The sequence below is a fragment of the Notolabrus celidotus genome, chromosome 20, assembly GCF_009762535.1.
Source record: "Notolabrus celidotus isolate fNotCel1 chromosome 20, fNotCel1.pri, whole genome shotgun sequence".
NCBI lineage: Eukaryota > Metazoa > Chordata > Actinopteri > Labriformes > Labridae > Notolabrus > Notolabrus celidotus.
In genome coordinates, this window is record NC_048291.1 from 1102167 (window position 1) to 1126773 (window position 24607).

Consider the following 24607-nt stretch of genomic DNA (forward strand, 5'->3'; position numbering starts at 1 on the left):
TAAACAGCAGGAGCTCGAGGTCACTCTCAGTTAAAGGTGCTCTAAATACTGCAGCGTTACTTCCTGCTTCATTATTAAATTAAACTTTTCTTTTGTCTCTGAAAACGCTGCTTCAGATTTAAGGGCGACAATGAAAGATAGTAAGTCATCTTGAAACTCAGTCTGCACCCTGCTGCTCTCATGTTTACATTTTATCTTCATGTTCTCATCCCAGTTTCCCCTCAGACATGAATTCAATTAAACTATCCCAAGTTCTAAGAAGGAAGTGATGCACTTGTCCAGAGGTTAGGGACTCTTTTATTCCAGTAAGTGGCTGATGAAAGTTTGCCATGACATAAACTTGTATAACCAACCAGAGACGAATAGAAGATAGGAAGTGAAAGAAAGTGAATACATAGTCATTTGGGTTTGCGTCACATATTTGCATCCCATTCCAGTGAGGAACTCTTTAACAAGAGTGTCCTCTCCAAGAGGAGGTGGAGGCGGGCCTTTAATAATAATAATAATAATAATAACACATTTTATTCATAAAAGCGCTTTAAAAGTTTATCCAAGACACTTAACAAGAAAAGAAATGCTACAATAGATAAGCAAAGGAAAACAAAGCAGCAAAATAAAACAAAAGAAACAAAAGTCAATCCATTATTGGTTCAAAGTCTTTGTAAAGGTGGTTTTGAGACAGTTGAGTTCATGTTTTAAGACCGGAGGGTATGCAAACACATCAACATGTCACGGATCTCAAAACAGAAAGTCATCAGTCAAAGCAGCTGGAGCTTTTAATCTGCATTTAAAAATCCTCCCACAGCACACTCCAAGTATCAATCCATCAGACTTTATTTATAAAGCACTTTTCATCCAATGACATTGTAACACAAAGTGCTGAACATAAAAAACAACTTACAATAGAATACATTAAAAAAAAAGATAAAGATCCCGACCCCAAACACATCCCATAATCCTGAGGTTAAGAACACAATATGCAACAATAATAATAAAAACAATAAAATAAATAAATAAAAAATAAAAATAAGTTTCTGAACAAACTGAGGAAGCACTCTCATGTTATCTTAATGAGGAAACACTGGAGGTAAAATAAGATGTTAAAGGGGACATATCACGCTTTTTTCATCAATATATCTTGGTCTAAGAGGTCCCCAAAACATGTCTTTAAAGTTTATGCTCAAAAAAACACTTTGAAATCAGATTTTGGTCTGCCTGAAAAACCCTCTTGTTCATTCCTCATCAGAACAGTCTGTTTTCCCTCTGACCACGCCCCCTCCAGAAGTGGGTGTGGCCTCGGCCGTCCAGCACGTTGATCTAATGTTTACATGTTGGCTGAATATACACGGCTGCTCAGAGATCGCGTTACTTCAACCCTCTGAATCTGATCCAGAATCTGATCCTGACGGAGAGGCGCCTGCAGCAGGACCTTTCTGAACCATTGGTCACAGATTTAGTGTTTCTTGTTGTTTTATTTGTCAGCATGTCGACGTGTGTCTTGGTACACAGCTACCAACATGTAGCTATGTGGCTATGCTAACTAGCGCTAGCGCTTATCCATGATAAATAAAAATCATCCACTAGATCTTCAAATCTGCAGACGTGGGGAGTCAAAGCGACCTTTGTGTTTATTAAGACAGCCTACAACTAGCATGCCTCCCTCCTAAGCTCCTTGTTAGCACACATGTGTGCAGGGAATGAAAAACGGAGGAGGGGTTGAGTTGTATTTTATACAGTCTATGGGCTGAACAAGCTCCGAGCTCTGACTCCGTGACAGACCGGATATTGTTGTTACGTAACAAAAACCCTGAAGTCTGAAACGGCTGGTTTCAGCACACATTTACAGAAAGGTGGAGAAATCAGAACAGGGGCAGAATGGATTCTTTTCATTCTCGGGGGGGTTGCAGACAGGGACACAGATTTCAGGTAAAGAACCATTAAAAAGTCAATTTTGCATGATATGTCACCTTTAAAACTCAAAACAGGAAGTTACACTCACCAAAATAAAATACATTTCTAAGATAATAAAATACTTAAATATCCATCCATCCGTTATCTTGACCGTTTGTCCCGTTAGGGGTCACGGGGGGCTGGAGCCTATCCCAGCTGGCTTCGGGCGGAAGGCAGGGTACACCCTGGACAGGTCGCCAACCTATCACAGGGCTAACACAGAGAGACAGACAACCATTCACACACACTCACACCTACGGGCAATTTAGAGTGACCAATCAACCTGAGCATGTTTTTTGGATTGTGGGAGGAAGCCGGAGAACCCGGAGAGAACCCACGCATGCACGGGGAGAACATGCAAACTCCACTCAGAAAGGAACCCGCCCGGCCGGGGATTTGAACCAGGAACCTTCTAGCTGTGAGGCAACAGCGCTACCCACTGCACCACCGTGCAGCCCCAGACTAAAATATTAAACCATTAAAAGAACATAAGATGCTATACTTCAAATAAATAAATAAGTGCATGAATAAATACAGTAGAATAAAAGTGCCTAAAATTTGAAATAGATAATAAATAAATAAATAAATGAATTAAGAATAAAAGTAAAGTAGACCTAAAACTCTTGTTCCGCCTTTCAAGAGGGACAGAAAGCAAAAATGTGTCCTGTGATTGGATGACAAAGAGTGGAGACTGCAGCTTCCAGCACTTTTCACACTCTTTAAATAACATGAAGAAGAAGGAAGTGAGTTTTTTTTTAAATTTTATTTCATTTTATTTAACCAGGAGAAAAAAACACATTGGGATTAAAAATGTATTTTTGAAGTGTGTCCTGGCCGAGATCAGCTGCAGCACATTCCAGAAAAGTTACAAACAAACAAACAAACAACACAGAATCCTAAAACATTACAACACAGCATGGGATTCAGAACAGAAGCATCTTCCTCCAGAGCCTTCAGTCTGCTTTTCAAAACATTTACAGTTTAAAAATGTCTTTTAGATTTAAGATCACGGGTAGACCATGCAGATCAGCCAACTGGATCATAGAGGGAGCAGTGATGAGACTTCAGGTTTATAATGACAGAGAGCAGAGCAGAGACACACAGCGGTCAGTATGAGCAGCACTAGCTCATGTAACTTCCCTCGTATCTGAACAGTGATTTCAACAGTTATGGAGGTCATTGTGATTTATGTGGAAGAAAAGGAGACTTTAATCAGTTTGATTTATCACTTTGAGGGGCGGGAAGATAAATACCACTGATAACAAACACTGCAACACTTTGCTGCATCGATAACAAAGCCCCAGTGACTCCATTAAGTCCATTTCAAACAGACTGGATTCTGATGCAGCGTTAGTGATGAAGAATCCTTCTACGCTGATGACGTCATTATATCTGTGAGTACTTCGGACAGTTCTGCTTCTAACGCTGTTTAAAACACAAACTGAGAGGCTGTAACGGCTTACATCTCCAGAAACAGGAGTGAAAGATTGGCTGCCCTTGTACCCATAACCTCCCCCCCCCTCCACACACACACACACACACACACACACACACACACACACACACACACACACACACACACACACACACACACTGAGCCCCTTATCATGACTTGTCATCAAACACTCATATCCTCACATTGTCCCAGAGGAAAGCTGACCTCCCAGCTGTAGATATTAACTCCATCCAACCCTCGTGTTTCCCTCCTCGCTCTAAGAAAAGGGCGCAGGGTGACGGCGTAGAAACTCGCCCTCTGAGGAAGAACTCCCCTTTTCACTTTTTCAGCAACAAGCGACCATGAAGATCCTCCCAGAGTATCTAAAGTGGGAACGCATCCCCCCCCCTCCTCCCCAGCTGCTGATCCCCACCTCTAGCCTTTGCACACTCCCATCCTCAGATTTTGGATGCAGCTGTGGCCTTCTGTGACGTCTGGGGGGGTCAGCGGAGGGGTTCTGGGGTCAGTTTAAGGCATAGACCGGGGGTGTTTAGATAGGCTCAGGGCCAGGTCTGAGGAAAACACTCCTCAGCACAATAGAGACAGAACAAGAGACTTACTTTCTCTGGAACTGTCTCTCTTTATTCTTCACCGTCCATCCTCTTTTCTCTGTCACACTAAAAACAAAGTGTTCAGAGCCCTCGTCACTTTCTTCGTTTGCCCGCCTGCATCAACAAACACAAGTCGGTTTATTTCCTGTAACCGTCCTTATCTGAAGAGATCACATTACAAACAAACTTAGCACCCTTTAATTACATATCAGAGAGCTAAGAATGTATGTTTCCCTTATCTGAAGTTATCCCATGACCCCTGCATTTCTTTACCCCCGTCCTTAAAAGGACATACACGTCTCCTATGGAAAGATAAGCAAGAGCACACACACACACACACACACACACACACACACACACACACACACTAAGCCTCGTGAACTCCTGTGAGTGTCAGGTCAGCTGATAGTGGTGTCACAGACATCTTTAGAGTCACACTATCAGGTCAAAAGATGCTAACAAAGACCCAACATCAAGACCAGATCAGATCCAGTCCCATCTTCCAGACAGGACTCAGTCTGATCTCATCTTAATCCACCATGAGCAGAGCACTTTGCAGCATTTAGCAAGTTACAGTGGCAAGGACAAACTTCCTTTAACAGGCAGAAACCTCCAGCAGGACCAGACTCATGTTAGACACACATCTGCTGAGACCGTGTTGGAGAGAGGGATAGATGGAGATGAAGAGAGAGAGAGATGATAGTGGGGAGACGGATAGTAGTAGTTGTAGCAGCTGGAGTCTGGCACGTCCACAGCAGCAGAGATCCAGAGGAACCTACGAGACAAGGGAGCTCAGGGACTCCAGAAAGGTCTAAGAAAAGAGAGAAGAGAGGGAGACCAGAAGAAAGAAAAAGAGGAGAAGAAATGGGGAAGGAAAGACAGAAGGAAAGGACGGGGTTAGAAAAGGAGACATAAAGGAAGAAGAAACATGGGAATAACAGATAAAGAAAGAAAGAAAGAAAGAAAGAAAGAAAGGAAGGAAGGAAGGAAGGAATAAAAGAGAGAAGGAAAGAAGGAAGGAATAAAAGAAAGGAATGAAAGAAGGATGGAATACAAGAGAGAAGGAAAGAAGGAAAGAATAACAGAAAGAAAGTGATGAACGAAAGAAAGAAAGAAAGAAAGAAAGAAAGAAAGAAAGAAAGAAAGAAAGAAAGGATGAATAACAGACCCCAAAAAAGGAATCTACAGCAGAGATCCAGAGGAACCTACGAGACAAGGGAGCTCAGGGACTCCAGAAAGGTCTATGGTTAGTAACTTTAATGGGACAGGAAGAGTTAAAGTGAGAGACAGGCAGAGAGAGGAGAGAGAGGGAAAGACAGGATCCCAGTGTGTCAGTCTAAGCCTATAGCAGCAGAACTAAGACCTGGTCCAAGCCTGATCCAGCTCTAACTATAAGCTTTATCAAAAAGGAAAGTTTGAAGCCTACTCTTAAAAGTAGAGAGGGGGTCTGCCTCCCGGACCCTGACTGGTAGATGATTCCAAAGGAGAAGTGCTAAGGTGGCTTCAATTAGGACGCTGTTCAGGACACAGTAGGTTGGTTTATGGTTCCTGTTCTCTGCATGTCTCCCTGATGACACTAAACACAGCGTGTGATCTCTGATAAGATAAGTCCTCTGACTGCAAACAAGCCGTGTTTCTGCTCGGGAGCTCGGCCTCCTTGCTATCTCTTCTTCTGTGTTACATCAGAGTTAATCACATGAACATGTCTGTAAAGAAGGACTCCCTCACCGCCTGGTTTTTGTAAATATGGGGCTTACTTTGTAAAATAAACAATGTTTTATTAATGTTCAGTCAAAGCCACAGGGTCGACAGGGGAACAATGAAATCTCTGCAGAGAACAGAAAACAGAGCAGAGGACTGAAGGGCATCAAAACATCCAGCCCTGCACATTTACACCTCTTCACCTCTCTGTGTGTTCTGATTCTGTTTTCATCTCTTCATATTAACAGGCTCCAAACACCGCCTCAGACTGCATCCACCTGCACCGTGCAACACAAGGTAGGAGACATTCTCTCTACGCTGATGACGCACTGCAGTGTCTTTGTATTGTGAGCCACCATGCAGAGACCGGGGTGAGGTTTGACCCAGATAACGGTTTCTGCTTCAGTCATATATCAACCTTCAGCCACCAAAGGGCGAACAGCGTGCCATTTGACTCTGTGGTTTGTGGCTGAAGCTGGCAAGTCTCGTTTTCCCTTCGTACACGTGTGACACCTTTCTGATTCTTTGTCTCACAACGCCGCCGCTGAGTGAAACTCTCAAATAATCAACAATGAAAGACAAATCTAAACTAAAGAACGAGGCTGTTTGGGTCTTTATGTCTCACTTGGGTTCTTCAGTGTTCTTCCCAGACAGCCATGTGGGAGGCATGTTTGTAAAAGTGCTTTAGTGCTGTTTCCTCTGATGTTTAACTGCACTGTGGAGCTGTGGGAGTCTGGGAACCACTACGGCAGGAATGTTTGGACTTAATGGGAGCTGTATGTTTGATGGAATGCCCGATGTGAGCTCAGCTGACTCAGGTTAATGTCAGGGGAAGAAGGGAAAGTGGCTTTGTTGAATTAAAGTGAAAATATATCAGAAATACATCGTGCAGTCTCAAAGTATCACCGTAAAGTCTGGAATAGAAGTCACACCGGTATCTGAGGCGCAGTCTGTTTCCATTTAGACAACCAGTACAAGTTATTACTGTTTATAGTGGATGCTAATTTGTCCCTAAAGAGCTTTTATGAGAGTTAGAAGGGAAGATCGCTGCGATGCACGGACCCACTGTCGCACCAAACTCACTGATCCCTCGCCACCTTCCTCTGATGCTCCCTTGTCTTAAATTAAAGTCTTTCCAATCAAACCAGAACTCCATGAAGTTAATCACCCAAAAGTATCCCATGGTTTTCTTTGAATGCATGATAATGACCGAATGAAGCTGCAGCAGTTCACTCATGCGCCCCATGTACGGAGGGGAAGGCCTTAAAGGCAAGGCAGCTTTATTTGTACAGTGCATTTCATACAGGAGGGCAACTCAATGTGCTTTACATTAAAACATTAAAAACATTAGAAACATTCAGACAAGCATAAAAGAACAGAATTAAAATGACAAATATAATAAAACATAGAAAAGGAAAATTAGAAATATATTAAACATTACATTAAAATTTAAAGTGAGTTAAAATGAGCTAAGATAGGAAGGCAGTGTTAAATAAAAAAGTCTTAGTCTTTGATTTTAAAGAGGTGAGAGTTGGAGCAGACCTGCAGCTTTCAGGGAGTGTGTTCCAGATATGTGGAGCATAATGACTAAACGCTGCTTCACCATGTTTCCTTCTGACTCTAGGGACTGAAAGCAGACCAGTACCTGATGACCTCAGAGGTCCAGGTGGTTCATACAGTAGCAGCAGATCAGCCTAAACCATTCAGGGCTTTATAAACCATCAGCAGGATTTTAAAGTCTATTCTCTGACAGACAGGAAGCCAGTGTAGAGATCTAAGACCTGGAGTGATGTGGTCTACTTCTTTGGTCCTTGTTAGGACTCGAGCAGCAGCAGCATTCTTTAAAGGAGTCTCTTGCTTCTTTGAGCGCCATCCTCTGGGGGAATTATTGTAACTCAATAAAAACCCTCTACCTATCTGTGTTTTATAAAGGTGTGTCGGTCACATGTGTGTCTGATACATAGCTAGTGTTTGGATGTCAAAAAAAGAGGCGTGTCTACTCCAAATGTTACGGTAACTAAACATGCATGTCAATACGAAACCGTCCATATGATGCCACATCTTACTTTTATGCTCCACAGTTATTTTAAGAGTCAGTTTCTATTTGATTCAACTTTGTTTTTAACTACTAGTTGAAGTATCCTACAGGTATGGATTAGGATTAGGACTCCTGCATTTTTTGGGGGGACATTATATAAAAAATAAATAAAATACAAAGTCATTATCTAAAATAGGAAATTAAAGTCTGAATTCTGAATTTAAGTAGATTCAGAGATTAAAGAAAAAAAATCATAGTTTTTAATTTAATCTCAGATTGTTAAAATTTGACTTCAAGTTAAATTTGTTTGTAATATTTTTATTAAGAAATATGGCAAATGTACAGTGACAGATCAAGATTAAGAACCACAGTTAAAAACAAGTAAATTTAGAAGTGACAATATAAACACAGTACTGTGCATCTCAACTAGTTGAATAGAAAATAAAAAATAAAATAAAAAACAAGCTATAATTTCCTTTTTGCATAATTCAGTAGAACATACAACATAACATTACTTATCTCCCAATAATAATAATAATAATAATAATAATAATAATAATAATATAAGTGAGATTATAATTAATTATTTTTTTAATGAATTTAAAACGAAAACACAATAAAGTGAATATATTGATTATTGAAAATAAATATAAATAAATAAATGAAATGGAGACAAGACATTGTGCTTAGGGGTTAATCCCAGATTTCTAACTTTAATATATTTTTTAAATAAAAATAAGATTTTTTTTTTTATTGGATAACCTCCAAAAAAAAGTGTCAATGGCCTTAATCCTCTTCAGTCTTTAAAGTCAGATTTGATCTCAAACATCCACTCTCTTCATGTATTTTTAGAATAAATCTGTTCCCTGTCTGTGTATCAGATCCCTGCTTCACATGTGATTGTGCAGACGTGTTCAAAGGCCCGAGGGGGGTCCGTGGACCCGTCGTTATCGGACACTTAAGTGTGGTTGTGTGACGGGGTTGCCTCCCTTTCTCGTGGTGGTGCGTGGGAGGGAGATCACGGACCCACCCTCTCTATTGAAGGCACGGGCCGAGGAGGGGAAAATAACAGGGTGTAAACCGTCCCGAGGGGAACGCTGCAGTGCCACCCTCTAATCACGGCCACCTCATCCACATATGGAGTCTATACGGTACATGCTCACACAATGAACCACGGAGCAGAGTGTGCAGAACACCCTGAGCACACACTCTTTGGTTGTGATGCATAGAGGAGAGGGTTTACTCTCTACACACACACACAGAGTTCAAATGCACTCAAAGCCTGAGCACGCCGGCATTTACAACAATTAGCAGCAAATTCCTCTCATTCCTGGAGAAACACAGCGATCAGTGAGTTCACTCATGGAGTCAGTTTAAGACTTCATGAAAGGAGGGCGAGACGTTCTGACCTGCTGACAAACATCCAGCCGGCTCGCTCCAGTTTAGTCACCATATAGTTAAAAACTGAATCCATTAAAGCTGGGGTTGGTAGTCTCAGAAAACTAGCATGAGTTTGAATGTAGCATTTCCTCAGGACTTCGTCTAACCCCTCAGAGCTCCTCCAAAACGACGCCCCCCCCATCCATATGATGGTGACTGATTCCAAACCGGTCCTCACCAAAACATTCACATAGTGAAAGTTCAAAACACAAACAAACATGGCTGCTGTTAGCACTCACAACTGTCATGCTAACATATAATACTGTAACAGCTCTACTGTTTGTTACACGTGTTCAGATGTTCTTAATTCCTACAGTGTTGACAGTCAGTGAAGGCATCAGGAGAGGTGTAGAGCAGTGGTTCTCAACTGGTCTGGCTTCGGGATCCACCATCACTCCTTAGAGATAAGCTGCAACCCAAATTTTGATGGCGTCATACTTTCACTTGCCAACACCTCGGTGCACACAACACACTGAGGTCTTTGTGATCCTTTATTATCAATATGATAAAGTCCATATTTAATGTAGTCGCTGTATTATTTGTGTTTAGCCATGCTTATTTCCTATAAGAAGAAAACATACTTTGACTGTCTCCTTCTAGACTGAAAAATGCACAGAGTCACTTAGCATTACAGGACATTATCACCAGCTACAGTCCTGGAGTCTGAATAGATGGTACTCCGCTAAAAAAGTACCCTTCAAAATAAAAGCACAGGAATTTTTCTTTACTTTAAAGACCCGCAACCCACTCAAGATGAGTCGGCGACGCACTTTTGGGTAGTTGAGAAACACTGGTGTAGAGTGTGTGAGCGGGAGAGAGGAGACACAAGAGGAGAAGTTCTTCATTCATTCAAACATTGATTGTTGCTTTGTTGGTTGTCGTGGTAACGGCCGACAGTGACCGGTTATTAAAGATCAGCGTGTGTGGACGCTACAGTACATCTACATTTCTGTAGGACTTACTAAATGTCATTCATTCTTCTGCTTGTCAGAGCCCCCGTGGTGAGAGCTTTTTAGACTCTGATCCGGACTACAGTCCTGAGCAAAGACCCTCATGGGGTCAGAGGGGACAGGCCCGAGGTGGAGCGAGAGGGGCAGGAAGTAGAGTCAGGGGAAGCAGAGGCAGGAGATGGGGAGTGAACGCCGGGGACATGTACGCTCTGCAGGAGGCGGGCAGAACGGCAGGAAGGGATTTGATTGGTTTCATCATTTGGCTCCTGAAGGTGGTGATTGGTTGGTGTTTTCCCAGGTTTCCTCCGGCTGTAGAGAGCTGCTTTTTGTACCTCTTGTTTAAGAACACATTATGTATTGATTACCATCAGGACATAAAGATCATTTTAACCAGGAGAACACAAAGAGGATCTGAATCTGAACACCAACCCCAGCTTTGAGCAGGTTTTTAGTGTGACTTCTGAAAGCTCACACTTTATTATACGCTCCCTCCTTCAAACCTCACTTGTTAAATTTGTTCCTCATCCTTCAAACATGATGGAAGACAGAGCGCCGGCCTTCTCATAGACCACCGAGATGAAAACATGACTGCCATGTCGGTGATCTGCGGTCCCGGATAGAAACTCGGCATCGACAGACGTGATATACGGCCGCGCCGACTTCAGACGGATTTGGTTTATTTGAACTTGTGGTCTGTTTAACTTCCCATTCACATGACTGCTCTCGTAAAGTCAGGGGCTCAAACAGACTTGCTTCTCACAAAGCTCGAGTTGCACAAAAGAAAGAATTTAGTTGCAGAGATGTGGATCTGGAATATCTGCTGCAGCGTGTGAGGGATTTTGTATCGTGTGATTGAGACTTTTCTGCCAAGCACAGAGAGGGCAGGAGGCTGAAGCTTGTGGCTGCTGTGTTTTAAACGTGCATCTTGAAGAGTGGACCCTGGATTGGCTGACACATCGTCTGCATCATCGTCTCTTTCAGATGATTTATTCCACTCGTCTGAAGTCTCCTTGTCCACATTCCCTTCAACTGTTATCACCAGCTTCTGTTTTTGTTCTCAAACTTCCAAAGACATCAACTTTGACGTCAAAATGACTTCAGTGTTTGAGTTCTGGTCATGTGTGTGTGTGTGTGTGTGTCGGCAGTAATCCGCCTCTGATCCATAGGAAGATTTATGGGAACCAGGAGGGCAGCGGGACGTTCATCCGTTCAATGTCTTCATTGTGCTGCCAACACGTGTGTGAAGAGGGTACGTGTATGAGGGGCGAAAACTCAATCCCCTCACTGTGAGGATTAAAAGGTCAAAGCTGACACATGTGCATGAAAGTCTGCAGAGCTAATAAAACACTCAAACACAGAAAGGTACCGCCACACGGTACAGGAATGAAAGCTACACGCTGGGTTTGAATTTAATGCATCATTTATTTCAGCATCTAAAAAATCCAAATCTATCTTCTTCAGGAAAAGGGTTTTAAAAATGTTCCTTTTGATGAAGCTTCTAGCTAAGCTGACTGAAGCTTGGACCAAACCCTAGTTATGCTGCTATAGGCTTAGAATGTCCATTTACAGCATATCTTTTCTTCCAGAAAGTAGACGTACATTCTTTTTTGGACAAAAATCTAATCAGAAATACTCCCAAAGCCATGATTATTAAGCCTTTTGATGTATTTGTGAAAATTTCCAGAGATCAAATTCCAACAAACTTGCTGTTCAGTTTGATCATTTTCTCCTTTTAAATCATTTTTAAAAATGTTATTGAAGACAAAGCTGTTTCTTTGTATACTTAAGAGCTCATAGTGCCTTATGGTAAAATGTAAAATGTAGGCCTGCTCGTCCCAATTAAGCCTCCAAGACTAGTATGGGAGGTAGAGCCTCTAGTTATAAGGCCCTATCCTTTCGGAACATAAACCAGTTTGAGTCCAGGAGGCAAACATCCTCTGATACGTACATTTAGAGTTGGCTTAAAACTTTCCTGTTGATAAAGGTTGTAGCGTATCTGGCTGAGGCTTGGACCAAGCCCTTGTTATGCTGCTATAGGCTTAGAACTTCCATTTACAACATATCTTTTTTTTTTTCAGAAAGTAGACATGCATACTGTAGTTCCTTTTTGGACAAAAATTAAATCAGAAAATACTCCCAAAGTCATGATTATTAAGCCTTTTTAGATTTGGTTGCTGTATTTCTGAGAATTTTCAGAGGTCAAGTTTGAACAAGCTAACTCATGAGGCTTAGAATTTCCTGCTTTTAGATTTTTTTGATTATCTGATTGAAGACGAGGCTGTTTCCCTTTATACTAAGAGCTCATAGTGCCTTATGACACTCTAAATCAATGGACAAGTAAAATGTAGGCCTATTCGTCCCAATTGAGTCTCCAAGAGTAGTATGGGAGGTAGAACCTCCAGTTATAAGGCCCTCTCCTTTCGGAACATAAACCAGTTTGAGTCCAGGAGGCAAACATCCTCTGATACGTACATTTAGAGTTGGCTTAAAACTTTCCTGTTGATAAAGGTTGTAGCTTATCTGGCTGAGGTTTGGACCAAGCCCTTGTTATGCTGCTATAGGCTTAGAACTTCCATTTAGAACATACCTTTTTTTTTTTCAGAAAGTAGACATGCATACTGTAGTTCCTTTTTGGACAAAAATTAAATCAGAAAATACTCCCAAAGTCATGATTATTAAGCCTTTTTAGATTTGGTTGCTGTATTTCTGAGAATTTTCAGAGGTCAAGTTTGAACAAGCTAACTCATGAGGCTTAGAATTTCCTGCTTTTAGATTTTTTTAACTGATTGAAGACGAGTCTGTTTCCCTTTATACTAAGAGCTCATAGTACCTTATGACTCTCTAAACCGATGGACAAGTAAAATGTAGTCCTATTCGTCCCAATTGAGTCTCAAAGAGTAGTATGGGAGGTAGAGCCTCCAGTTATAAGGCCCTCTCCTTTGGAAACATAAACCAGTTCCAGTCCAGGAGTCAAACATCCTCTGTACAATCAGAGTCCATTTAAAACTCTACTGTTGATAAAGCATATAGTTAAGCTGGTTGAGGCTTGGACCAAGTCTTAGTTATGCTGCTATAGGCTTACACCGCCCATCTGTTTCTGCAAATAGGGTTCTGTACTCAAATTTTCAATTTATTTTGGGCCAAAAATGAATTCACCAAATATGTGAAATATATTTTGATATATATATGTGGCCATCTCCAAGGGGTCAAACTTAAACAAACTTGATCTTCATATTGAGAAGTTTCTCCTTGTTGTTAGTCTAAACTTCCACCTTGAAAACAAATTAGATTATTTAGTCATCTTATCAAAGGCAGGGCTGTTTTCTTATCTTAATATTGAAGAGCTGATCATGCTTTATAACACTCCAAATCAATGGACACGTATAATGTAGGCTTGCTCGTCCCAATTAGGTCTCCAAGAGTAGTATGGGAGGTAGAGCCTTCAGTTATCAGGCCTCTCCTTTGGAAAATGAAACCAGATCCAGTCCAGGAGGCAAACACCCTCTGTACAATCCGAGTCCGCTTAAAATGTTCCTTTTAATAAAGCTTATAACTAAGCTGGTTGAGGCTTGGACCAAGTCCTAGTTATCCTGTTATAGGCTTACATGGCCCATCTGTTGTTGTTTTTTTCTGCAAATAGGGTTGTGTACTCAAAATTTTAATTCATTTCGTGCCAAAAATTAATTCACAAAATATTTGAAAGTCACATTATTTAAGTCCTGCTCATCCCAATTATGTATCCAAGAGTAGTATGGGAGGTAGAGCCTTCAGTTATCAGACCCAATCCTTTGGATGTATAAACCAGTTTGAGTCCACCCGGTTTACATTCAGTCGGCTTAAAAACTAAACTGTTGATAAAGCGTATAGTTAATCAGGCTCAGGCTTGGACCAAGCCCTAGTTATGCTGCTATAGGCTCACGCAGCCGTCTTAAATATGTTTTCTTATTTATTATAAAATACAGAGTGCAGAAAGAAGCTTTGTGACTATTCCTGTATTATGTAAAAATATTAGTTTATGTAAAGATCCGAATTACACCATCACATCGTTTCTCCTTAGGATTGACTCGCCTGCCATGACTTGTCACCTTCTCCCTCCAGAATTCTTTGTGTCTAAATCTGTCAAACAAAGCCAGGAGCAATAAAAATTTCCGCCTTAAAAAAACAGAGATCTGTGTAACTGACAGATAAGAGGTCTCTCCTTTCATTCCTGTTTGTCTTGGCTCATCAAACAGCTGAAGGGAAATAATCCGTTTGGACACCCGAGCCTTTGTGGAACCGGATCGTCATATTCTGAATATCTTCGGTCATTTCCGAAGCCAAGTTCACCATTTTTCCCACACACACACAAATAAAGGCATTCCACGTCTAAAGCCAACAGTCAATAAGCTGTCACGGCGGCTCATAAATCTGTTCCTCTCCAGCTGGAGTCGGTTGTAAATGTTCTCGCGGTATCCTGTAAACAATGTTAAGTCATTATGGCGACATGCAGGGCCTGTCTGAACCTGTACTCCTTTGTTACTTATTGAGATGGCAGAGTCAGAGCGCGGGGCGGATACACGTTCTGGTTTCAAGCCAAGATGCACCGCGATGACCTAAATGATGCTCATAAAGAGAGACGCATGAAGATGTGATGCAACCTCATAAACATGCCAAAGTCAGACACAAGCATTAACAGGAAACACGTTGCAGATATGAGTCAAGAACACAAACTGAGAAACATAACGTCTTAAATTGCACTGATCACGAATGTAAGATGGGAATGGGTGCAACTGTGAATTATGCAACAACTGGAGAGTGAATGTTGCTCCCTGTTGTCCCAGTACGGTGGCTGGGAAGTGCAATGCAAATTTACAAGATTTAAAAGCTTTTACAAAGTTGGAGACAAAATTACATTAAAGAAATCATCTTTACAAAATGAAGAAACATTTTAATTTGAAAAACTGAATAATGTTCTTCTATTAGTCTGAATTATAATGAGTCATGGAAACTGGGATTCTTTGTTCATCATCTCTGATTGAAAATATACAGAATTATCGCTATTTTCTCCTTTTCATTGGCTTTTATTTTGAAAGGACACATCAGAATGGCCTGTGATTGGCTGGACAGTCTGTTTCTCTCCGCCAAAATAAAATAAAACCGCACAGGAGACTCTGGTAAGGTAATCTTCAGTATCGCCAAGAAATTGGGACTTCACTGGTACTGCTAGCTGCACATCTGGAGGAGCTAACTAGCTAACAGCATTAGCACTCGGCTGTGGCTGTGACTTCATCAACGTTATCCGTCTATCAGAAACCATTCCTCCATGAAATAAGGTCCAACTTCACCAAAGTCAATCAATCAATCAATCAATCAATCAATCAATCAATCAATCAATCAATCAATCAACCTTTATTTGTATAGCGCCAAATCACAACAAACATCATCTCAAGACTCTTTTACAAACAGAGCAGGTCTAGACCACTCTATGTCAAATTATGAACAGAGACCCAACACCAAGACAGGATCAGACTCAGTCTGACCCCACCTTAATCCACCATGAGCATTGCACATCACAGTATTTAGCTAGTTACAGCAGCAAGGACAAACTTCCTTTAACAGGCAGAAACCTCCAGCAGGACCAGACTCATGTTAGACACACATCTGCTGAGACCGTGTTGGAGAGAGGGATAGAGGGAGATGAAGAGAGAGAGGTGATAGTGATGAGACGAGTAGTAGAAGCTGTTGTTGCTGGAGTCCAGAACGTCCGCAGCAGGAGGACGTCTACGAGACAAGGGAGCTCAGGGACTCCAGAAAGGTCTATGGTTAGTAACTTTAATGGGACAGGAAGAGTTAAAGTGAGTGATGGGGGATTGGGGGGAAGGGGGTGAGCTAGGATCCCAGTGTGACAGTGTGCCAGTTCCTCGGGCAGTCTAAGCCTATAGCAGCATAACTAAGACCTGGTCCAAGCCTGATCCAGCTCTAACTATAAGCTTTATCAAAAAGGAAAGTTTGAAGCCTACTCTTAAAAGTAGAGAGGGTGTCTGCCTCCCGGACCCTGACTGGTAGATGATTCCAAAGGAGAGGGGCCTGATAACTGAAGGTTCTACCTCCCATACTATGTTTAGAGACTTTAGGTACAACTAGCAGGCCTGCATGTTAGGAGCGTAGAGTTCTAGAGGGGTAATAGGGCACTATGAGCTCTTTAAAGTCAAAGTTATCAAGTCGTGGTTTGGTACAGTAGTCAGTGAGATCTGGTCTTGATCTGATTACTGGGAAACTCAGAGTTTAATCAGCCTTTAACTCTCTAAATGTTCAACTTTAAATCAAACATGGCGCCATCTACAGGCCTGGAGCACTTTCATTGTGATTTCTGGATTCTGCTGCAAGGTTTGCATCTGTTGGCAATGAAAAATAAAAGTTCCATTGTTGTATTTGTTTAGTTTTGTTTTGTTTCACTGCATGTGTTTTGAATTTGCATGGTTTCTTTTTTTGGCAGTCGTTTTCTTAGAAAGACGATCTCTGGGGACATTGTTTAGTTTTCAGTCTCTTGAATCTTTGTAGTCCTGCAGGGAATCTTCTAGATGTTGCATGTGGCTACGTGCACGAGTCCATGCTTACATTCAGGGTTTGCTCATGGGGGCAGAGTGGGCAGGCGACCTGGATTTCCTATCATCACACAGTCTTCCACAGGAAACAGAGAGGGAAGCTGCTGCGGGTCGGTCAGCGTAGATACCCATCACTGATCATCATCCCTGTGACAGACTGTAACCACGCTCACCACGCATCAGATGATCTGCTGGCACACACGCTGCTCTGACCACCTGTGGTAAAAAGTTCACGGGCTATTTACAGAGCTCGGTTTCCTCTGTCAGAGACGATTTCCCCGAAGTCACAGATTTCAAAGATTAAAAAGACAACAGTTACAGTCAGCTGGAAAATGTCCGACCGGAGTGTCATGTCAGCAAAACGCAGCATTCACATCCATTTAGCCTGAAAACTGTTTCAGTGGATGAAAGCAGGATGCTAAAAACTAGGTGATGCAAAAAGAGAATGAAGGTAGAAATGGATTTAACTTTGCTGTCCATAAAGTTAAGACTCTAAATGAACATGTTCTCTTTTTAAACAGGGTGCTATTTTGTCCCTTTTGGCACACCGTAGTTAAGCTGCTGCAGTGTCTTCCTGCTTCCAATACCTGGCAGCACATCACCCCCACTCTCATGCACCTCCCAATACCTCAATACCTGGCTGACCTCCTCCACCAACACACTCTATCCCAGAACCTAAGGTCTTCAGACCTGGGTCTCCTCTCCATCCCCTGGACTAAGCTGTGGACCTTCGGGGACAGAGCCTTCAGTGTGGCAGCCCTGACTCTGTGGACCTCTCTCCCTCCCTACATCCGCAGCGCTCCGACCCTGGACACTTTTAAAGAAGCAGTCAAAACACACCTTTTCCTCAAGTCCTTTCCCCACCTACCCCCAAGACCTGACTCTGTGAAGCCACCTTGGGTTTCTTGAAAGGCACTATATACATCCCAGTTATTAAAACGAATCAATACAACAGTGTTGTACGTTACAGTACGATATGATGCAATACAATCAGTGTGATATTAAATGGTGTTATGTAATTTTGTCCTCTTATAAAACACTGCCTTATTGCATCACGTTAAAAACAGATGATTAACAAACAGAGAGCGTACCACCACGACCACAGAGGACACTTTTTAATTACAGCTACATGTTTGGGCATTTTGCCTTTCTTACACAGGACAGCTGAGTGTTGGGAGTAGAGACTGGTGGGATTAAATAACTCTGATGAAACAGTTTATTGGGTTTATTAGCCGAGCATCGCTAACTAAACCTTTAAAACTCTGGTGGCAATAGTTGTGACATGAAATGAAAGCCTTCTGTTAGCTTTAAATGATATAACATGTTTCATATTTAAACCTAAGAGACTATAACTTCTCCTTTTCCTGTTGAATCCAAGAGAGGAAATCTCCTATTAAAACCTGCATCCATCTCTCAACAAGAAACCATTACGCTCAGCAGCTTCATCCTGTAAGAGCTGAGTCTTATATCGTCCATGTAATGTGACTTTCCTTCAGTGGAAGGCTTCCATGAATTTACCGGAGAGCCGGATGAAAAACTGTGAGCAGCTCTCATCTGTCATCCTCTGCATGTCCAGAGCAAACAATCTCATTCCAACAAAAATACATGCACAAGACATTAGAGGGGAAAACTCGAAGGGAGGGCAGAAATATGGACTATTTTTTTTCTAAATCTGTCCATGTTCCACCTGTGTTCCTCTGCATGTTCCTCTGTGTGTTCCTCTGTGTTCCTCTGTGTGTTCCTATGCATGTTCCTCTGCATGTTCCTCTGCATGTTCCTCTGTATGTTCCTCTGTGTGTTCCTCTGTGTTCCTCTGTGTGTTCCTCTGTGTGTTCCTCTGTGTTCCTCTGTATGTTCCTCTGTGTGTTCCTCTGCATGTTCCTCTGTGTTCCTCTGTGTGTTCCTCTGTGTGTTCCTCTGTATGTTCCTCTGTGTTCCTCTGTGTTCCTCTGTGTGTTCCTCTGTGTGTTCCTATGCATGTTCCTCTGTGTTCCTCTGCATGTTCCTCTGTGTTCCTCTGCATGTTCCTCTGTGTTCCTCTGCATGTTCCTCTGCATGTTCCTCTGTGTGTTCCTCTGTGTTCCTCTGCATGTTCCTCTGCATGTTCCTCTGTATGTTCCTGTGTGTTCCTCTGTGTTCCTCTGTATGTTCCTCTGTATGTTCCTGTGTGTTCCTCTGTGTTCCTCTGTATGTTCCTCTGCATGTTCCTCTGCATGTTCCTCTGTATGTTCCTGTGTGTTCCTCTGTGTGTTCCTCTGTGTGTTCTTATGCATGTTCCTCTGTGTGTTCCTCTGTGTTCCTCTGCATGTTCCTCTGTGTGTTCCTCTGCATGTTCCTCTGTGTGTTCCTCTGTGTTCCTCTGCATGTTCCTCTGTGTGTTCCTCTGCATGTTCCTCTGCATGTTCCTCTGCATGTTCCTCTGCATGTTCCTCTGCATGTTCCTCAGTGTGTTCCTCTGTGTTCCTCTGTGTTCCTCTGCATGTTCCTCTGTGTGTTCCTCTGCATGTTCCTCTGTGTTCCTCTGCATGTTCCTCTGTGTGTTCCTCTGTGTTCCTCTGCATGTTCCTCTGCATGTTCCTCTGCATGTTCCTCTGTGTTCCTCTGCATGTTCCTCTGCATGTTCCTCTGTATGTTCCTGTGTGTTCCTCTGTGTTCCTCTGTGTTCCTCTGTGTGTTCTTATGCATGTTCCTCTGCATGTTCCTCTGCATGTTCCTCTGCATGTTCCTCTGCATGTTCCTCTGTGTGTTCCTCTGTGTTCCTCTGCGTGTTCCTCTGCATGTTCCTCTGTATGTTCCTCTGTGTGTTCCTCTGTGTTCCTCTGCATGTTCCTCTGCATGTTCCTCTGCGTGTTCCTCTGCGTGTTCCTATGCATGTTCCTCTGCATGTTCCTCTGCATGTTCCTCTGCATTTTCCTCTGTGTTCCTCTGCATGTTCCTCTGCATGTTCCTCTGTGTTCCTCTCTGTGTTCCTCTGCATGTTCCTCTGCATGTTCCTCTGCATGTTCCTCTGTGTGTTCCTCTGTGTTCCTCTGTGTGTTCCTCTGTGTTCCTCTGTGTGTTCCTCTGCATGTTCCTCTGCATGTTCCTCTGTGTTCCTCTGTGTTCCTCTGTGTGTTCCTCTGCATGTTCCTCTGTGTTCCTCTGTGTTCCTCTGTGTGTTCCTATGCATGTTCCTCTGTATGTTCCTCTGCGTGTTCCTCTGTGTTCCTCTGTGTGTTCCTCTGCATGTTCCTCTGCATGTTCCTCTGCATGTTCCTCTGTGTGTTCCTCTGCATGTTCCTCTGCTTCTTCCTTTGCATGTTCCTCTGTGTTCCTCTGCATGTTCCTCTGCATGTTCCTCTGCATGTTCCTTTGCGTGTTCCTCTGCATGTTCCTCTGTATGTTCCTCTGCATGTTCTTCTGTGTGTTCCTCTGCATGTTCTTCTGTGTGTTCCTCTGCATGTTCCTCTGCATGTTCCTCTGCATGTGCTGCTGTTGTGGGAGCGTGTCAGGAGGGGTCATGGGACAGCAGCACAGATTGGAACAAAAACAAGTGGACGCTGAAAGAGGGGCCAGGTGGGTTTGGTGACGGCATGCCTCTGCAGGAATGTATATCTGTCAGCGTTGAACTTGTCCAGCGGGAATCCCTCCTGGAATGTGTTGGCATCACAGCTGAAGGTGTCAGCAGCAGATGGCAGATCAGGAAGTGAGCGTGTGTGCAAATACCTGCTGCCCATAACATGCACGTACCTCAGGCTGGATGCTAACTTCAGCTGTAAACTCAGGGAAGCCAAAGGCTTGTGGAATATGCACTTAGCATATGTTAGCATCCATCCACTTTATAACACGTCAAGGAGAAGTTGATGGAAGCTAATACTGCTCTAATAATGATTAGCACACCACACATTTTCCAGTCTTAACCCTAGAACACTCACCGGGTGATTTTCACCCAAGCAAACACATTTACATGATTTCATGATGTTGTGTTTGTCTGAGTGTCATCGGTCCCTGGGTAGCTTCAGCATCATCTTGATGTCTTTGAAGGCGTGGGTGTTTACCTGCTCCAAAACACACTTTTTCCTCCAGGAACGTGTTCTGGTGATTTTCACCCTTTTATGTTTCTCTCTCCTGCAGCTGTTTGTGTGTGAAGGAGAGCGTGCCTCCACCAGGGAACTCTCAAATGTCCCAGGAATGGGTGGACCGAACACCAAATCTCTAGTTTCATCCTTTTTTGTTTTAGAAATTTTTGGTCCAGAATTCCAAATTTTCAGTCATTATGGAGCATTTTTATAGGGTCCTCCCATGATACATTTTTTTATTTTGTCAGACATGGCACAGTTTAAAATAAAAGAACACTACTCTAATCTGTCATGTAAAGTCATATTTTAATGTCTAGTACTTTTTATTGGGTAAAAAACACCCGGCGTTAGTGATGGTGTTACTACGTTTAGTGATAGTGTTCCACTTAGCAACAGATAAAGACACATTTGATAACCAGTCAGTACTAGTTAGGCAACAGCTAGTGCTAGCATTCAACCACTTACCAGGTAATAAGTAGCCTGGAATTAGCCAAAAGCTAATATTACTCAAATAGTGTTACAAGTCACACCTAGAAAAGTATACATTTCTCATATGCATGCTAGCTCTGAACTGGTTGGCTAGCTTCAGCTGTCAAGTAATCAATCAGGCTTTATTTATAGAGCACCTTTCATACAAGTCAAATGCAATTCAAAGAGCTTTAAAACAAGAGATTGAAAACAAGAAAGAAGCAGAACTAAAATAATGGCAAGAAATTAAAAAATAAAAATGGATTTTAAAAGAGATTAAAATAGAGTAAGGATAGCTAACGCTTGATATATGGTTAGTTATTGTTAGCATTCAAACACAACTTAACATTATGGTAATACCAAAGCTAGGAAATAGATGACAGCTTTTATTCTAATATCGAGAAAAGGCTAACAAAAAACTAGCTAGAAAATGGTTGACTGTTAGCATTAGCTGAAAAGAAACAACAGCGACCAGGTTTTAAAATACCAACATGTGGTTACTTTATTAAATATGATTGACTGTGACTGTCCAATACCCTGAATTTATAAAACTGAGCACAGCAGTTCAACATCGTAACAGCATTTCAGCTTTTCACCGTTAGCTTGATGGAATTAGCTTAACACATCAACATCATTTTGAAAAGGAAAGACATATACATTGACGTATAAGGCTCATGCGTCACATGTGCCTGCCTCACTCAGACACTGCTGAAGGATTATGAAGGGGCCCATGTTGAAAAAAACACAAGGCCCTCGGAGTACCAGTCTGATCTCTAAATACACACCAGAGCACCCAGGGGTCGTGAACCAGGGCTCTCCTGGGACCAGTTGCTGCGTGGGCCCTCTCTACTCATGAGAGGGACCAGGAGGGAAGGGGGTTTTCAGCATGTGACTGAACCACTTGCTTCAGATGTCAGGGGATAATTTACGGTGGCCGTTTTATGTCACAGCAGCAGCAGCTCTGACACATGTTAGAGCTCCTCTTGGAAGGAGGTAGCATGTGTGAAGAACCTGCTCGATGAGTGTGATACTAACATGTATGATCTGAGCTTCCCTTTAGAAACATTATTGTTCCTCTCCTTTGTGCTTCTGTTTGTAATATCAGGCCCAATAAATGCAGACGTCTCAGTTAGAGCAGACTCTTTTTAAGGGTTGTGTAAACAAGGCGAGCCGTCCTCACTGACCTCTGAGATTTTCACATCCAAGCCTCATGAAAGGAAGTATGTAGCTCTTAATAGGTTTGTTTATGCACTTGTTTCTGGAGTATCATTGTCTGCACTCACCACCGTCTGCAAGCTTTAGTATGTGAGTAAACAAGGAGCGACCAAGGAGAAATGAGCTTCAAATTCAGTGCACATGGTAATTAAACACACATACAAAGGTCTAAAATAAAAACAGTAACGCGTCGAGGAACAGCTGCAAATACTTCATGATTTGAAGTTAAAATCTATTCCAGTGAAGTATAAACCAAGGAGACATTTCTGCATATTCAGGCTTTTACAGTGGAAGTGCTCCAGGCCTGCAGGGGGCGCCAAGACTGTTAATAAAGAAAATCATTCAAAACTGAGATTTGGGCTTCAGATGGTGTAGGAAGAACATCCTGTTATCAGACACCTCTCCTTAGGAATCATCCGGGAGGCAGACACCCTCTCTACTGTTAAGTGTAGGCTTCAAACTTTCCTTTCTAATAAAGCTTATAGCAAGGGCTAGTTCAGGCTTAGTTTAGCTCCTATTTATGCTGCTACTGGTATGGGCTGGCCCAAATTTGGACCAGTTCTTAGTTTTGCTGCTATAGGCTTCAGGACAGCTGAGGCTTAGACCTGTTCTTAGTTATACTGCGATAGGATTTGGGCTTAGACCAGCTGTTGGTTTTGCTGCTACATGATTCAGACTGGCTGAGGCTTGGACCAGCTCTTAGTTATGCTCCTATAGGCTCAGGCTGGCTTGGGCTAAGACCAGACTGTAGTTATGTTACTATAGGCTTAGACCAGCTCTTCATTAGGCTTCTACAGAATTCAGACTGACTCAGGCTTAGACAGGCTCTTAGTTATGCTGCTATAGGCTCAGGCTGGTTTAAGCTTAGACAGGCTCTTAGTTATGCTGCTATAGGCTCAGGCTGGTTTAAGCTTAGACAGGCTCTTAGTTATGCTGCTAAAGGCTCAGGCTGGTTTAAGCTTAGACAGGCTCTTAGTTATGCTGCTATAGGCTCAGGCTGGTTTAAGCTTAGACAGGCTCTTAGTTATGCTGCTATGGGATTCAGGCTTACTCAAGCTAAGACCAGCTCTTAGTTATGCTCCTATAGGCTTTTGGCTGGCTTAGGCTAAGACCAGACTGTAGTTATGTTACTATAGGCTTTTGGTTGGCTGAGGTTTGGACCAGCTCTTAGTCATGCTGCTTTAGGCTCAGGCTGGCTTGGGCTTTGACCAGCTCTTGGTGATGTTGCTAAAGGCTTAGACCAGCTCTTCATTAGGCCTCTAAATGATTCAGACTGGCTGAGGCTAAGACCAGCTTTTAGTTATGCTCCTATAGGCTCAGGCTGGCTTGGGCTAAGACCAGACTGTAGTTATGTTACTATAGGCTTAGACCAGCTCTTCATTGGGCTTCTACAGAATTCAGACTGACTCAGACTAAGACCAGCTCTTAGTTATGCTCCTATAGGCTTTAGGCTGGCTTGAGCTTTGACCAGTTCTTGGTGATGTTGCTATAGGCTTTGGGCTGGTTTAGGTTCAGACCAGCTGTTGGTTATGCTGCTATAGGCTTATATCAGCTCTTCATTAGGCTTCTACAGGATTCAGACTGACTCAGGCTTAGACCAGCTTTTAGTTATGCTGCTATAGGCTTAAAGTGCTGGGGAGCCTTGCACTCTCTCCTTCACTATCATCACCATCACAATGCTAATGATAAACTTAGAACTGCTTATAATTGATTCTATCATTCCTAACCCCTGTTATCATCATCATTAATACAGTATATATGTTAATATTTATTAATTTGCTAGTCCTCTAAATTGAACACAAACTTGTACCATCATGATGGTCCGGTGTCCTTAAGTCTGTCTGCTCTGTTGGTGTTGTTGTAGCTCTGTTTGTCTCTATCCCTCTCTCCAACACGGTCTCAGCAGATGTCTAATGACAACATGAGTCTGGTTCTGCTCCAGGTTTCTGCAGTTCAAAGGACGTTTTCATTTGCCCACTTGATAAATGCTGAAAAGGTGCTCTGCTCATGGTGGATTAAGATAAGATTGAATGATATGAAGCTTTTCAGACCCTTGGCGAGAGATACAGGCAGGCCAGGATGACCCCAGACTAGTGGAGGTCAGAGTATTTTTTTTTTTCATTTTTACTTTCATTTGTTTGTGCTTTTGCATAGGTT

The 24607-nt window shown here is 42.5% G+C and overlaps 1 protein-coding gene across 10 annotated transcripts in view; it reads left to right on the forward strand.

Annotated features, from left to right (window-relative positions):
- Nucleotides 1-24607, forward strand: part of zgc:162612 (forkhead box transcription factor) — a 49947-nt gene that overhangs the window by 17090 nt on the left and 8250 nt on the right. For 3 of the 10 annotated variants that reach the window (XM_034710656.1, XM_034710658.1, XM_034710657.1), the window contains one exon: nt 5946-5994. The gene's annotated coding sequence lies outside the window, so the exon portion shown is untranslated. Of the gene's footprint in view, nt 1-3306; nt 3345-5945; nt 5995-7321; nt 7364-11270; nt 11386-20822; nt 20895-24607 lie in introns of those variants that run through there. The other 7 variants (XR_004635076.1, XR_004635080.1, XR_004635081.1 and 4 more) reach the window with 6 other exon arrangements.